The sequence below is a fragment of the Triticum dicoccoides genome, chromosome 4B (genome assembly GCF_002162155.2).
Source record: "Triticum dicoccoides isolate Atlit2015 ecotype Zavitan chromosome 4B, WEW_v2.0, whole genome shotgun sequence".
NCBI classification, from domain to species: domain Eukaryota; kingdom Viridiplantae; phylum Streptophyta; class Magnoliopsida; order Poales; family Poaceae; genus Triticum; species Triticum dicoccoides.
Window position 1 is genome coordinate 392,184,556 of NC_041387.1, and position 13,520 is coordinate 392,198,075.

The following is a 13,520-nucleotide window of genomic DNA, read 5'->3' on the forward strand; positions in this document are numbered from 1 at the left end:
CTGCCAAAACTTAAAATTGGGAAAAGGCTAGGTTTTTATTTGGTCAAGTAGTCTAATCACCCCCCTCTGGACATACTTTTGATCCTACACATATTGAGATTCAGTATCACTTCATCCGGGATCACATTAGGCGAGGGGAGATTGAGCTTAACTATGTCAACACTCATGATAACCTTGCAGATATTTTCACAAAGCCTTTGGATGAAGCAGGATTTCGCGAGTTAAGGCATGAGCTAAATATCATTGATTTGAGCAATGTGGCTTCAAACTTTGCACACCCCACCATACTCATCTTGATATCTTGTTTAGGTGTAGGCATGGACATAGGGGGAGTGTTGTTCTCTCAATGAACTCTCCGTCCCCCCATTATGCATAAATTGATCAACCCTTTCACATTCACCATTGTTAACGGTACTTGTGCTTCAAAGACGAGTTTTGGTCATGGGCCCAAGGATAATTCTTTGCGGTGCCATACCAATTGACTCAAACATAGGTGGCTCCAGCCACCGCCCTCTCTTTTTGAGAGGTTTTAGTTTGTGTTTGAGCCTTGTTGTCTTTTTGCTTTTTTTGGGTCGTGTTTGTGTTTAAGTTGCTTCGTTTGTGCTCTTTTGCGTGTATGGTTGCTCGAAGTTTGCATTCAAAAGGCCGTGTTTTCTGTTTTGTCGAAACTTGCACTTTCTTGGGTGTATGGTACTACCATGGCTCGCCACGGTACTACTGCTGGAGGTGGGTGGCATCTGTGCTTGCACAGCTGTGACCATGGCACGGTACTACCGCTTCCACCTCGGTAGTAATTTTTTACTGCCGCTGATGGAGCAGTACTACCGCCCTGGGTGCGGTACTTACGCCCGGGCGGTACTACCACGATGACACGCTATACTACCACGATGTCGCGAGCGTGTGGGGGTTAAGTGTGAGCAGGGGGAGTTCCAACTCCCCCATCCCCAATCATCCCTTCCCCTCACTTCGTCTCTCTCTCTCTCTCTCTCTCTCTCTCTCTCTCTCTCTCTCTCTCTCTCCTGCCCAAGAACGGTGCTGGAGGACCTCGCCGGGTCTCCGTCTCCGACCGCTCTCCTCGCATTCCAACCAGTGGGATCGATCCCCACCTCGCCCTCTTGCCATGGAACCCGGTATCTCCATTAGTCCTTCTCTCTTTGCCCCATTGTTGTGCTTCTAGGTTTTGGGAGATGCATGTGTAGTTCTTGTGATTTTTGGCTAAATCTTAGCAAGACGAGATTGTTGGAGAGTGCTAGTGCGGTAGATATGCTATTTGGTGTGGTACAACAACGTAGTTTTGATCAACGGTAGTATCGATTCATCTTCATGGAAGTTCTTAGATGCGTTTTGTGCCAGATCCACCCCGTGCGGTACTATCGCCTACCTGGAGTGGTACTACCACCCGTTGTGGGCCTTGTACAGTACTAACGCTCCCCTGGAGCGGTACTATCGCCCGTCACGCGGAAGTAAAAATTTACTTCCACTCTAAGCATGGTACTACCCTGCCAACCTGGCGCAGTACTACCACGGCTAGAGCAGATGCAAATAGTTACTTCCGTACCCTAGTCCAGTACTACCGTTGACTTGAAAATGACTTTGTTTTGTCACACCCAATCTCATTTATACTTGTTTCATTCGGTTTTGGCCTTGGTCTTTGAAATAATCCTTCTCGCTCTTCTCATGTGTTTGTGTTGTGTGTCATAGGTGGTGGCTCCGGTTCCAATGCAAGGCGCTCGAATCCCAGCCGTGACACAAGCTCCAAGCACCTTCGCAACCAAGAAGCTCCTGAGGGGTCTAATGCCCCACAACACAATGTCAAGACCACAACTACCAAGACCAAGGAGCCAACTGTCAGCATGGATGAAATGCCTCAAGCAGAGTTTCTGATTCGAAGAAAGCTCAACCCCTATTTCAAGCCTAGGGAACTCAGCAGGGGAAATGACTTGTTTTGGACCAAGCAACAAAATATCATCTTCTTAGATGTGATCAAGGCCAAGCAGAACATCTATGTGCCAATTTAGTGGATTGACATGGAGCATCTGAAGAAGAACCGAGCATATTTTGGTGAGCCTCTGGATTTGGTGGAGCAGTTTGACTTTGAGGGGATCCTCACGTTCCACCTTGACTTTGACCCAGAGATTGTGGCTCCGTTCTTCGCTTATGTCCACTTCCACACGGATGAGAAGCGGACCATAAATTGGATGACAAATGGGAAGAGGATGACTGCCGAGTGGAAGGAGTTCATGGGTCTGTTGCATGTTCGTGATGAGGGGCTTGATGTGCCCATTGGTGTCCGCCCTCATGCCAAGCCAGAGTCTGCTAACAAGAACAATCTTTAACCCCTTCTTGTTAAGAAGACTTGTCGGATTTCGGATTCCGGCAGACCCTCTAGATTCGAACACTGGGGTGCACGCGGAGATTTAGCCCTCTGCCTACCTGCTCCTCACCGCCTCGCTATGAACTAAGCAATCAAAGGAACAACACAAGGGACATAGGGTTTATACTGGTTCAGGCCACCATTGCGGTGTAATACCCTACTCCAGTGTGTGGTGTGGTGGATTGCCTCTTGGGCTGATGATGGACAGTACAAGGAAGAACAGCCTCGTGAGGGTCTCTTCTTGGCAGGTGCAATGAACTGCTCAGGGAGTTCAGTTGCTCTCTCTACTGGTTTCTAGATGAGGGTCCGATTGGTTTCTCCATCCCGCTACCTTGTGGGTGGCTAGTCCTATTTATAGGCAAAGGCCCTGGTCCTCTTCCCAAATATTGAGCGGGAAGGGCGCCAACAATTGGCCATTTTGAAGGGGAACATCTAGTACACTTATCCTGACTAAAGTTGGTCCTCGCCCGCCAAAGGCTCTGGTGGTGACTCCGGCTTGGGCTCCACGATCACTTTCGTCCTGCCGTTCTGCTGGTCTTGGTCTTGTTGCACCGAAATGGATGCCTTTTCTTGATGCTCTCGCCTGCGCTTGCCCCCTTTGCCCCAAAGAGGAAAGAAGGACACTGCGCGGGCTGGCGCCCGCCTGGCGCCCTTGGTCGTCATGGCTTGCATCATGGGCACCTCGCGAGGTACCCCGCCTTGATCTCTCCGCCTCCTCGCGAGCCAGCCTGACGAGGCCGTGCCTGAGGAAGCCTCGTGTCGTCCGCCCCGCGAGGCTTGGCCCCTCGCGAGGGTCTTGAACTCGTGTTTATGAAGATGGGCCATGCTGGGCCACCCCTAGAGCCACGCCGCAGGCCGCAGGCAGGCAAGTCTGGGGACCCCCATTCCCAGAACGCCGACAGTAGCCCCCGGGCCCAAGGCGCACCCGGACTTGGCTGAGCAGAGAGGCGAAGGGGCAAGTGCGAAGCGCCGCGGGCCCTAACAGCCTGCGGCCTCGGGCGCCGTGTGGCGGTTGATTGGACATGGGTGGCCCTGCTTCCCCACGCCTCCTTACTTTGTGCCCAGCTAGGTGGACCCATGGTTGCACACAGTCTTTCCTCTTCTCGCCGCTCGGCCGTCCCCTGCTCTTCCTCCTCTCGTGCTCCAGTCTCTGCTTCCAATCCAATCTCGAATCCTCCCTCTTCCCGACGCCATGGCTCCGACGAAGAAGGGAAAAGAGAAGAAACCGATGCCTCCGCCTCGCTCGCCATTGTTGGTGGCACCCGCCGTTGATCGGTCGATTATACTCAACCGAGAAGGCTTGGGCAAGGTCAGCTCTGCTCTGGCCACCATCTTCAATGAGTGCGGGAGGACGAGGCTTGGCCCGCATCTCACTTCTCCATCGACAGAGTGGTCACCGAGGTCCAGTACTTTGCCGACGCCCTGTGGGCGGGATTAGTTCCCCCCTTTTCCGATTTCTTCAACGCTGTGCTTTCCCATTACCAGATTCATATGATGCATCTGGGTCCTGAATCCATTACTCTTCTAGCCGTCTTCGCCTTTGTCTGCGAGGCGATGATGGGCATCCCTCCTTCGGTTGCCTTGCTGTGCCACTTCTTCTCTCTACGCCTCGTCGATCCCACCCAATGCTCGGGGTGTGTGAGCTTCATTGCCGCACCAGAAACAGTGGCTTCAGGGATTGATTTCAGCATTCCTCCGTTCGCGCCCGGGTTCCGCGAGCGGTGGCTGTATGTGGATGTAGGGGTACCCAGCCCCCTGCTTTCGGAGCCAAAGTCGCCCGTTGTCCCCAACTCAAGCTGGGGCCAAGAGACGCTCACGAGCCCCCGGCTCATCTTCGTCTGGCATCGCTTCGCGCTCTTGAGGGCGCTCGTATGTGACGGCGCCCAAGGTGGTGAAGGAGTTCCTGCTACGCCGCATTGCTCCTCTCCAGCGCCACTCCCGCTGGATGTGGTCCTTAGGCGGGCGTGAAGATCACATGAGGCTCCAGGAGGAGGACCTCACGCCCGAAGCACTAAGGAAGGTGCTCTTGGTCTTGACCGGGGACCCCCTCCCCCGGTAGCATCCGGCATGGAGGGGCTTTGCTGTACCTTTGCTCGAATAGGGGCGACTTTGAGAAGCAGATGCCCATCTTCGACGAATGGGGGCTACGCCCCGCCGGCCTTAGGGGTCCTCACGAGAACCCAGTGATGGTGACTACCCTCCCAGTTGCCCACGGCGGTCCTTCCTCAAGTGGCGGAGCAGGGAGGCATAAGCCGCCAAAGGCTGAGGGGGCCCCTGCCGGAGCGACGACGCCTGGCGGCACTCCGGAGGGGGCATCTCCCGAGGCTCACACTGTTGTGGCTGGGGGCACTGAGCCGCAGCCTACGGCACTCGTGGTTGAGGCCCCTGGGGCCCCAGCTGTCCTTCTTGGTGAGGCGGCATGTGGCGTGCATCAGGACGACACACCAGACGTTGGGCACCTTGCCGCTTCTTCCTCGTCGCAGGCTGACCCCTGCGCTCAACTCCTGGGTCGCTTCTGTGTGGACTTCGAGGCTCTCCGGAAGAAAAGGGAGGCCTTGGGTGATGACTACCCTTACCGCCTGCTGAAGCGCCAGAAGTATTTCGCTGTTGATGAGTAAGCCTTCTCTTTCCCTAGCTCTTGGCTCTCCCGTCGCTTTGGCTGATCCTTGCTCCACAGGCCCCTTCCTGCCGAGCTCACGGAGGTGGTTGAGGAGCCATCCCCACAAGCTCCGTCCTCTCCACCGCCTTCGAGCGCTTCGAGTTCCAGCAGAGCCCTCATGGTGAGGCCACCCAGAGAGGTGAGCCATCCTGTGGTGCATCGCGGCCCAGCGCGCCTCGCGACCCTCCTTCGCGAGCCTTCTCGTGGCCTAGCCAGCCTGCCCTGGGCCTCACGTCTGATCATGGACGGCGGTTGGCTGAGGTCGGCCCCGCACTCTTCATTTGGGGAGGGGCTGGTCCCTGGCCGGGCTTCTGGCGAGGCGTACCCGGCCATCACGAGGGGGCCAGCACCCAGCCCCCTGCCCAGTGGGGGAGCACTGATTCGAGGCCCCCGACGCTTACTTGGGGCGGATGATGACGCAGAAGACGTGCTCGAGCGTGCCCGGAGGCGTCGCACTCTTCGCCAAGGGTTTCTCCGGAGGGCGTCTGACGCGGTGAGCCAGCTTGGTGAGGAGCTTGATGATGAAGACGCACGCCTTGAGGCCGAGGGTCTGCGCCTGGCTGAAGAGAGGCGCAAGCTGGAGGCGGCCATTGCCCTTGCGCACCACCAGCGTGACCTCGACAATGAGGAGGCCGAGGAGTTGCTGGCGGCCTCCCGGGAGGCTCGTTTCTGGGCCGTCGAGGAGGCCCGAGAAGCTGGTCGGCGGCGTGAGGCGGTGGATGAGCGGTTGCGGGAACTCCTTGCCCGGTGCCACTCCTTGGAGCAGCAGGTGGAGCTGTGTGAGTTGGCCCTTGCATCGATGAAGGTGGCTTAGGTCGACCAGGCAGAGCTCCTGAGATGTGAGGAGGCACTGACGCTGGAAGCTGCTGAGCGCGCACGCAATCTCGAACATGTGGAGATGAGAGAGCGCCTAGCGTCACAGGCGGAGGATGACGTTGCTGCGCGCGAGGCCCGAGTCCTGGAAGAGGTTGAGCGCGGGGTGACGACAGCCCGCTTGAACCTCGAGCGCGAGTTCGAGGAGAGGCTGGAGCTGATCCGGGTCGAGGCTGAAGGCAGAACCGCTGCCCTGAGGGCCAAGCTGGAGGAAGCGGAGCCGCGGGCTGACGCTTCCCGGGCTGCCCTCGACGCAGCGCAGGAGGAACTGACTACCTCCCGCACCGAGGCGCTCCTTCTTCGCCAGCGGGTGGACGAGGCCGAGGCTGTTGCGCGGCAAAACAAGGACGAGATACGCCAGCGGTGGATCTTGGAGCACGAGCACGGCCCCATGCTGGCCAGGCTCCGGGAGAGAGCCAACGCGGCCTTGGGTAACATCTGCGAGGCGGCTGTCGACCAGCCCCACGCAGTCAACTACGCTGGCAATCTTCAGTTCTTCACCAACGTGGTGATGCAGCTGGAGGCGCGGTCGGCCGGTGCTAATAGGCTGGTGGAGGAGAGGAGCCGCGCCCTGCTCGGACGTGCCTTCTCTCGTGTCTTCAGCCACCTTCAGAATATGTTCCCCAACTTCGACTTCGACGCTGCCATCGCTCCAGTACCCCAGGCCATCCGGGACGACCTGGCGCGTTGGGTGGAAGACAACGTGGATGCCCTAGTCAGGGCCTTCGCTTCTGATAATGACAACGCGGTCGTGGCTGTAGATGAAGGTGACATGGTGAACGGCCCTGGCATGGCTGCTGGCGACGTGGAGGATGATGGCGAGGCCAGCGATGCCAGTGATGATTCAGGAGGCGCCCCTGAGGATGCATTGGGGGATTTATCCAACTGACTGCATGTTGTCTCTGCTTCCTTACCCTGCGTAAATAGAGTTCGGGCCTTGCCCTGAAGATTGTAAGAGCATTTTGGGAGGGGGAGCCCCTCATGTAAAACTCATATTCGGCGTATTAGTAGATGCGATATAATCTGTATGCCTGCGCCAAGCGGCTGGCTTGGCGACGAGCCGGCGGGCTTGTTTACCTTTGACCTGCTAGGGCCTCGAGCTAGCCTGAGGAGGGTTGTGGTTCCTCGAGCGTCTCGTGAATGAACCCATCGAACCTGTAATGAAAACCTCCTGAGAGGGTGCGGCGTCGGCAGTCTGGGCTGCACGCAAGCTAGGCCTGGCCCGGCTCGCGAGGGGCTCACGAGGGGAGGCATCTGAGGCGGAGTGGTAACCAGAACGCGAGAGATTGCTCGAACGAGACTAAACACCCCTTCCCCGAACACACGCAAATCTTCGAGCTTAAATCAAACTTGAAATCCAACAAGGGAAAACGACAGCCAAGGGGAAAAGCAACGAGAGCAGAAAAAGGCCGCGTCCGGCACCTAGTCTAGTCTTGGACGTCTTCTCACCAGCGCGGAGCTAAGTGCTGCTACTGGGCGTAGGAGGGAGCCCCAGGGCCTAAGGCCGGCATCCCTGAGACTTCGGGGCGTGTACAACCCCACTCATTATTACGTGAGAGTGTCACGGGGCGGTGAGCTTCACAGGCACTGGGCCTTCTTCACAAGTACCGGCCTTGCTTCATATCGCCAGATGAGGGGCCTGCCTTGCGCCACACTCTAGTGCCATCGATGACGACCGAAAACCAGGACGCCGCCGATGGGGTAGAGTGGTCGCCAGCGGTTCCCCCGACGACCATAGGTCCTCTTCCAGGGGCAGGCTCTGGGGGCACCTCCCCAGCAGAGGGACTACCTCCTGAGGACGCCTTGCTACGAACGCCGCGGTGGTGATGTAGGGTCTTGGCCCCTCTCCTACAGCCCCCGGTGCCCTCCTCCTGAGGGGTTGGAAACTGCGGGAGTGGGGCAGCCACCCATTGTTGTGACCTGCACTTCCTGCGATCCACGATTGGCGTATGCCTGCTCCTTGGGGATTAGTGGTACCTGATACTCGTTGTTTCCAGCGTAGCCAACGGGGCCTTCTCGGGGCTGATGGAAGAGTTCAGCTTCCGGCGCCTCGTCCCCCCAGCTTGGGCCGAGGAGCGGGCCTTGTTCGTCCTCATGGGCGCGCCCTTGGTCCATCATATGAGGCACGTACTCTTCTGGGGCCGCCATCCTGAAGACCGCGCCATGGCGCCCCGCGTGCCACGCAATGCTGCTTGAGGCGCCCACCTGGGGGTGGTAGCGCGGCGGCCCATCGGGGCCGTGGGTTGTGGCGAGTCCTGCTTCGATGGCCGGGGGTGGAGGTAGCGCCGCTGCTGGCCCAGCATTGACAGCCTGGCTGGCGTTGGGGTGCCCTTGGAGCCCGCCTGGGGTCGCACGGGAGTGTGCGAAGCCCCCTGACGGGCCACCCTGGACCTGAGGTGGGAGTTGGGTGCATAAGGGGGGAGCCCCCGAGGCGGCGAAGCCCAGGAGCTCTGCCACCCGTTCTAGCAGCACGTCGTGGCCGCCTTCCAGCAGCCTGCACTACAGCAGCTCTCGAGCCACGGTGAGAGCGGCCCTTGAGTTCGCCTGCTCCCGTCGGGGGTACGGCGCCGCGGCTGCGGCATGGTGGGAAGCCCTCGCCGCCGATCGCGCCTGCCACGTTGTGAGAGCTGTCGCCGCCTGTCCGCACCGCCCGCGGCCCGCAGCGCCTTGTGGACCACGAGCTGCCTGGGGCGCTGGGTTGCCCGGGGCGAGCGGTTCTGCGTGGGCGGGCCATGCCGCCCAAGGATCAGGGTTGCCTGCCTGGTCGCCGGACATGATGATGACGATGTGACGGGACGCGAAGCTGCAGAAGGTGGATTCCGGTGCACCCGTACCTGGTGCACCAAATGTCGGATTTCGTGTTCCGGCAGACCCTCTAGATTCGAACACTGGGGTGCACGCGGAGATTTAGCCCTCTGCCTACCTGCTCCTCACCGCCTCGCTATGAACTAAGCAATCAAAGGAACAACACAAGGGACACAGGGTTTATACTGGTTCAGGCCACCATTGTGGTGTAATACCCTACTCCAGTGTGTGGTGTGGTGGATTGCCTCTTGGGCTGATGATGGACAGTACAAGGAAGAACAGCCTCGCGAGGGTCTGTTCTTGGCAGGTGCAATGAACTGCTCAGGGAGTTCAGTTGCTCTCTCTACTGGTTTCTAGGTGAGGGTCCGATTGGTTTCTCCATCCCGCTACCTTGTGGGTGGCTAGTCCTATTTATAGGCAAAGGCCCTGGTCCTCTTCCCAAATATTGAGCGGGAAGGGCGCCAACAATTGGCCATTTTGAAGGGGAACATCTAGTACACTTATCCTGACTAAAGTTGGTCCTCGCCTGCCAAAGGCTCTGGTGGTGACGCCGGCTTGGGCTCCACGATGACTTCCATCCTGCCGTTCTGCTGGTCTTGGTCTTGTTGCACCAAAATGGGTGCCTTTGCTTGATGCTCTTGCCTGCGCTTGCCCCCTTTGCACCAAAGAGGAAAGAAGGACACTACGCGGGTTGGCGCCCGCCTGGCGCCCTTGGTCGTCATGGCTTGCGTCATGGGCACCTCCCGAGGTACCCCGCCTTGATCTCTGCGCCTCCTCGCGAGCCAGCCTGACGAGGCCATGCATGAGGAAGCCTCGTGTCATCCGCCCCGCGATGCTTGGCCCCTCGCGAGGGTCTTGAACTCGTGTTGATGAAGATGGGCCATGCTAGGCCGCCCCTAGAGCCACGCCGCAGGCAGGCAAGTCTGGGGACCCCCGTTCCCAGAATGCTGGCAAGACTCTCCCCAATGGCAAGAAGTCTTTTGTGGTGAACCTGTTTCTTGACATCATGCACCGGATCTTCTGCAACTCTCTTTTTCCTTGCAGAGGCGACAAGGACAAGGTGCATTCCTATCTTGTGGACATGATGCTCATTTGTGAGGAATCCCGTCGACAACAACCTGAACCACTTGATGTCTCTCATATCATGTGGTTTGAGCTTCAGTTTGTTGTGTTCCATTATAAGGTGCCCATCTATGGACCTTATTTGTTCCCCTTGATCTCGAAGGCTTGGGATAAGCTCTTTCCAGGTGAAGAGTTTCTTGCTCCCAATTGGATTCGCCATGAGCCCATTAAGCTGCGCCAAAAGAACAAGTGGGCTAACACCACTACCCAGGCTGAGGTCGAGGCTGCACACATGGATGTTGATGATAATGAGTTTGAGGAGGAGGAGGCTGAGGACAGTTCTGAGGAGTATGCACCTCCATCTACTAAGCCCTCTTGGGCTAAGAAGCTCAAGGTCAAGGTGAAGTATCTATTCTACATGCAGGCCAAGGGGCAGTACCAGACCCATGTTGCTTAGAAGGAGAGTCGCCAGCACGACAAGAGGATCCTGAGGAAGCTTGGTGAGCATGCTCGAAAGGGTCCAAGAAGAACATCACTTTGGAGGCTGCCTGGATGACGAAGCAAGGCTATCAGTGGGCTGAGTCAGATGAAGAGTCCATTCCCGCTGTTCAGACATATGTGGAGCTTGATGGATGATCACATCAGTGGGAGCTACCACCTGTGTCGTCGGTGTCCTCTCTGCCTTTTTGGTGTCTCGATGCCAAAGGGGGAGAGAGTGTAGGATTTGCGAGTCTTGTGTCGAGTCTTGTTTCTCTTTCCTTTCCTTTCGTTGAACCTTCGTTGCTTTGGTTTGTTGGTTTGTGTTTGTTTGCGTGTGAGACCAGGAGACTTATTCTATCATATGGTGTGAGACATGTGCCCTCAAGCTTATCCTTTATTGTCTAGTATGTTTAGTAGCCACTGAGCTTACTTTATCTTGTGCCCTTTACATCATGCTCACTTACTTGACCTTTCCTCCATGCTTAGTGTCTCTTATATTGTTGCAAAGATTGCCTTGTCTATAAAATATAGAGGGAGTGTTGATCCTAGTGTCTGTGTTGTGCAGTCCAAAGCTTATATATAGAATGCACACATCTAGGGGAGCCCGTCTATATTTTATAGAGGTCGGGTTTGCCTATGTTCATTTTATATCCCTTTGTGCAAATCCCGTATTGTCATGAATCCACCAAAAAGGGGGAGATTGTAAGGGCATATTCCTACCTATGTGGTTTTGTTGATTGGTGATAATGCATTTGTGAACTAATCGTGTGCATTGAGCATTTCAGATTATTCATGTCTAGGCACAAGATGATTCAGTGCCCCTCGGAACCTATAAAAGATGGCGATTCTCTACGTTTCTTTTGGTGGATTTGAGTCATAGGAAAGCCGTACTATTAAGAGGGGGTCCACTTTGAAAAGGTTAGGGTGGAATCAACACGTACACATCTGTTCCTTTGCACCACCCTTCCTTCGCTTCGATGGAGCACCATCCGGTTATTCTTGTCTCTGCAATATGAAGGCTGCTAAGTGCTATAGTTTCTGTGGTATGCGGTAGTACTGTTCAAGGGAGCAGTAGTACCACAGGGGTCCATGGTAGTACCGCTTAGGCAAGTGGTAGTACTGTACCAAGCGGTAGTACCACTCCTCGCAAGCGGTAGTACCGCTACCTCCAGCCCAGACACTGGTGCATGCGGAAGTAGGCACGAAAGTACTTTTTTACTTCCGCTCCCAGGTGGTAGTACTGCTCCCTGTGAGCGGTAGTATCGTGCTGGATTTTTGCATAGCCCTAAACTCTGTGGAAGGAGCTATAGATGTAATTTATTTAATCTGTGCATTTTCCAGTGCCAATAGTGCCCTGCCTTGCGGTAGTACCGCAGGGGAGCGCGGTAGTACTGCTCCAGCGGTTCTACCACTTTGTTGCCATGTGCAACAGGGCCTCACCTGGTCACTACCGCGCAAGCGGTAGTACCGCACCAGCCAGCGGTAGTATCGCGTCTGGTTGCGGTAGTACCGCAACTGTGTGCAGTAGTACCGCACCGCGGGCTGAGTGAGGGTGTAACGGTTGGATATTTTCCCCAACTATACAAAGGGGGTCTTCTTCCCCAAGAAGACCACCTCTTCCCTCCCGTTGCTCCATTGTTGCTCAAACCTCCAGTTTCGCCCGATCTCTCTCCCTAGCCAATCAAACTTGTTGATTTTCTAGGTATTGGTTCAGAAGGCCCCGATCTACACTTCCACCAAGAGAAATTTGATTCCCCCCACTAATCCTTGCGCATCTTGTTACTCTTGGGTGTTTGAGCACCCTAGACAGTTGAGATCACTGCGGAGCCATATTTCATTGTGGTGAAGCTTCGTGGTGTTATTGGGAGCCTCCAATTAAGTTGTGGGGATAGCCCCAACCTTGTTTGTAAAGGTTCGGTCGCCGGCTCCAAGGGCACCAATAGTGAAATCACAGCATCTCGCATTGTGTGAGGGCGTGAGGAGAATACGGTGGCCCTAGTGGCTTCTTGGGGAGCATTGTGCCTCCACACCGCTCCAACGGAGACATACTTCCTCTAGAAGGGAAGGAACTTTGGTAACACATCCTTGTCTCCACTAGCTCCACTCTTGGTTATCTCTTATCTTTACTTGTGCAAGCTTACATTGTGTTGTATTCCTTGCTTGGTTGTGTGCTTGTTGTTGTTGCATCATATAGGTTGCTCACCTAGTTGCATTTCTAGACAACCTATTTTGATGCTAAGTTTAATTTGGTAAAGAAAAGCTAAAAATTGTTAGTTGCCTATTCACCCCCCCTCTAGTCAACCATTTCGATCCTTTCACCATCTCTGTCGCGCGAGCAGCGGCGCCACCGACATGGACCTAGGAGAAGGGAGGAACCACCGCCATGCACACCATGCCGCCGGCCGCCAACCGCACCGCCCGATCCACCACAACCACATCGATGACCGCTACAACCACGCCCCTGGCCGGCCGCAACCGCCTAAGCCTGCTGGACCGAGCTACCACGAGGAAGGACTACTACTTCGTAGCCCCCACCACACCATCATCATCGCAGCAGAGGCCGACTGTGCCGCCCATGACCCTCATTAGAGAGGAAGCTACCTGTTAGATTTCGCCGAAGCCCCACTGCCGCTACAGCCACCTCCGCGCGCTCCACTACCCACCACGCGGCCTAAAGCACAACCATCACACAGGCGTCCACCACTACACCTACACATTGGCCCCTGCGTGTGTACGCGAGGGAATGAGGATGCCCCGATGCCGTCAACTCCGGATAAGCTTTGCCCGCCTGAGTCATGTTGCGGCAGCTAGGGGGGAGGGGTTGGGAACCTGGTGGTGGCACACTAGGGTTACCTCCCGGCCGCCACGGGAGGCGTTGGGAGGAAAGAGAATCTCCGAGCATATTATCATTGACCGCCAAATTTGTTTATCATTATCACTCATCTTAAAAAATACTACTGAAAATGTCTGTATTACTACTTTTGATACAGGCGGAGAAGATGCGCGGGCTGGCCACTAGTAGAAAATAGGGCACTTGTCCCGATTTCAGAGGGCCTTTAGTCCCGGTTCTGCAACCGGGACAAAATGGTCGGGATTAAAGCCTGTCACTTTTAGTCCCGGTTGGGTTACGAACGGGGACCAAAGGAGCTCCATGTGGCCGCTATGGGGCGCCCAGGAAGGAGGACCTTTAGTCCTGGTTGGTAACACCAACCGGGACTAAAAGGCAGCCACGCGTCAGCAGCTCCCAGGCGCTGGGGTTATTGTTTT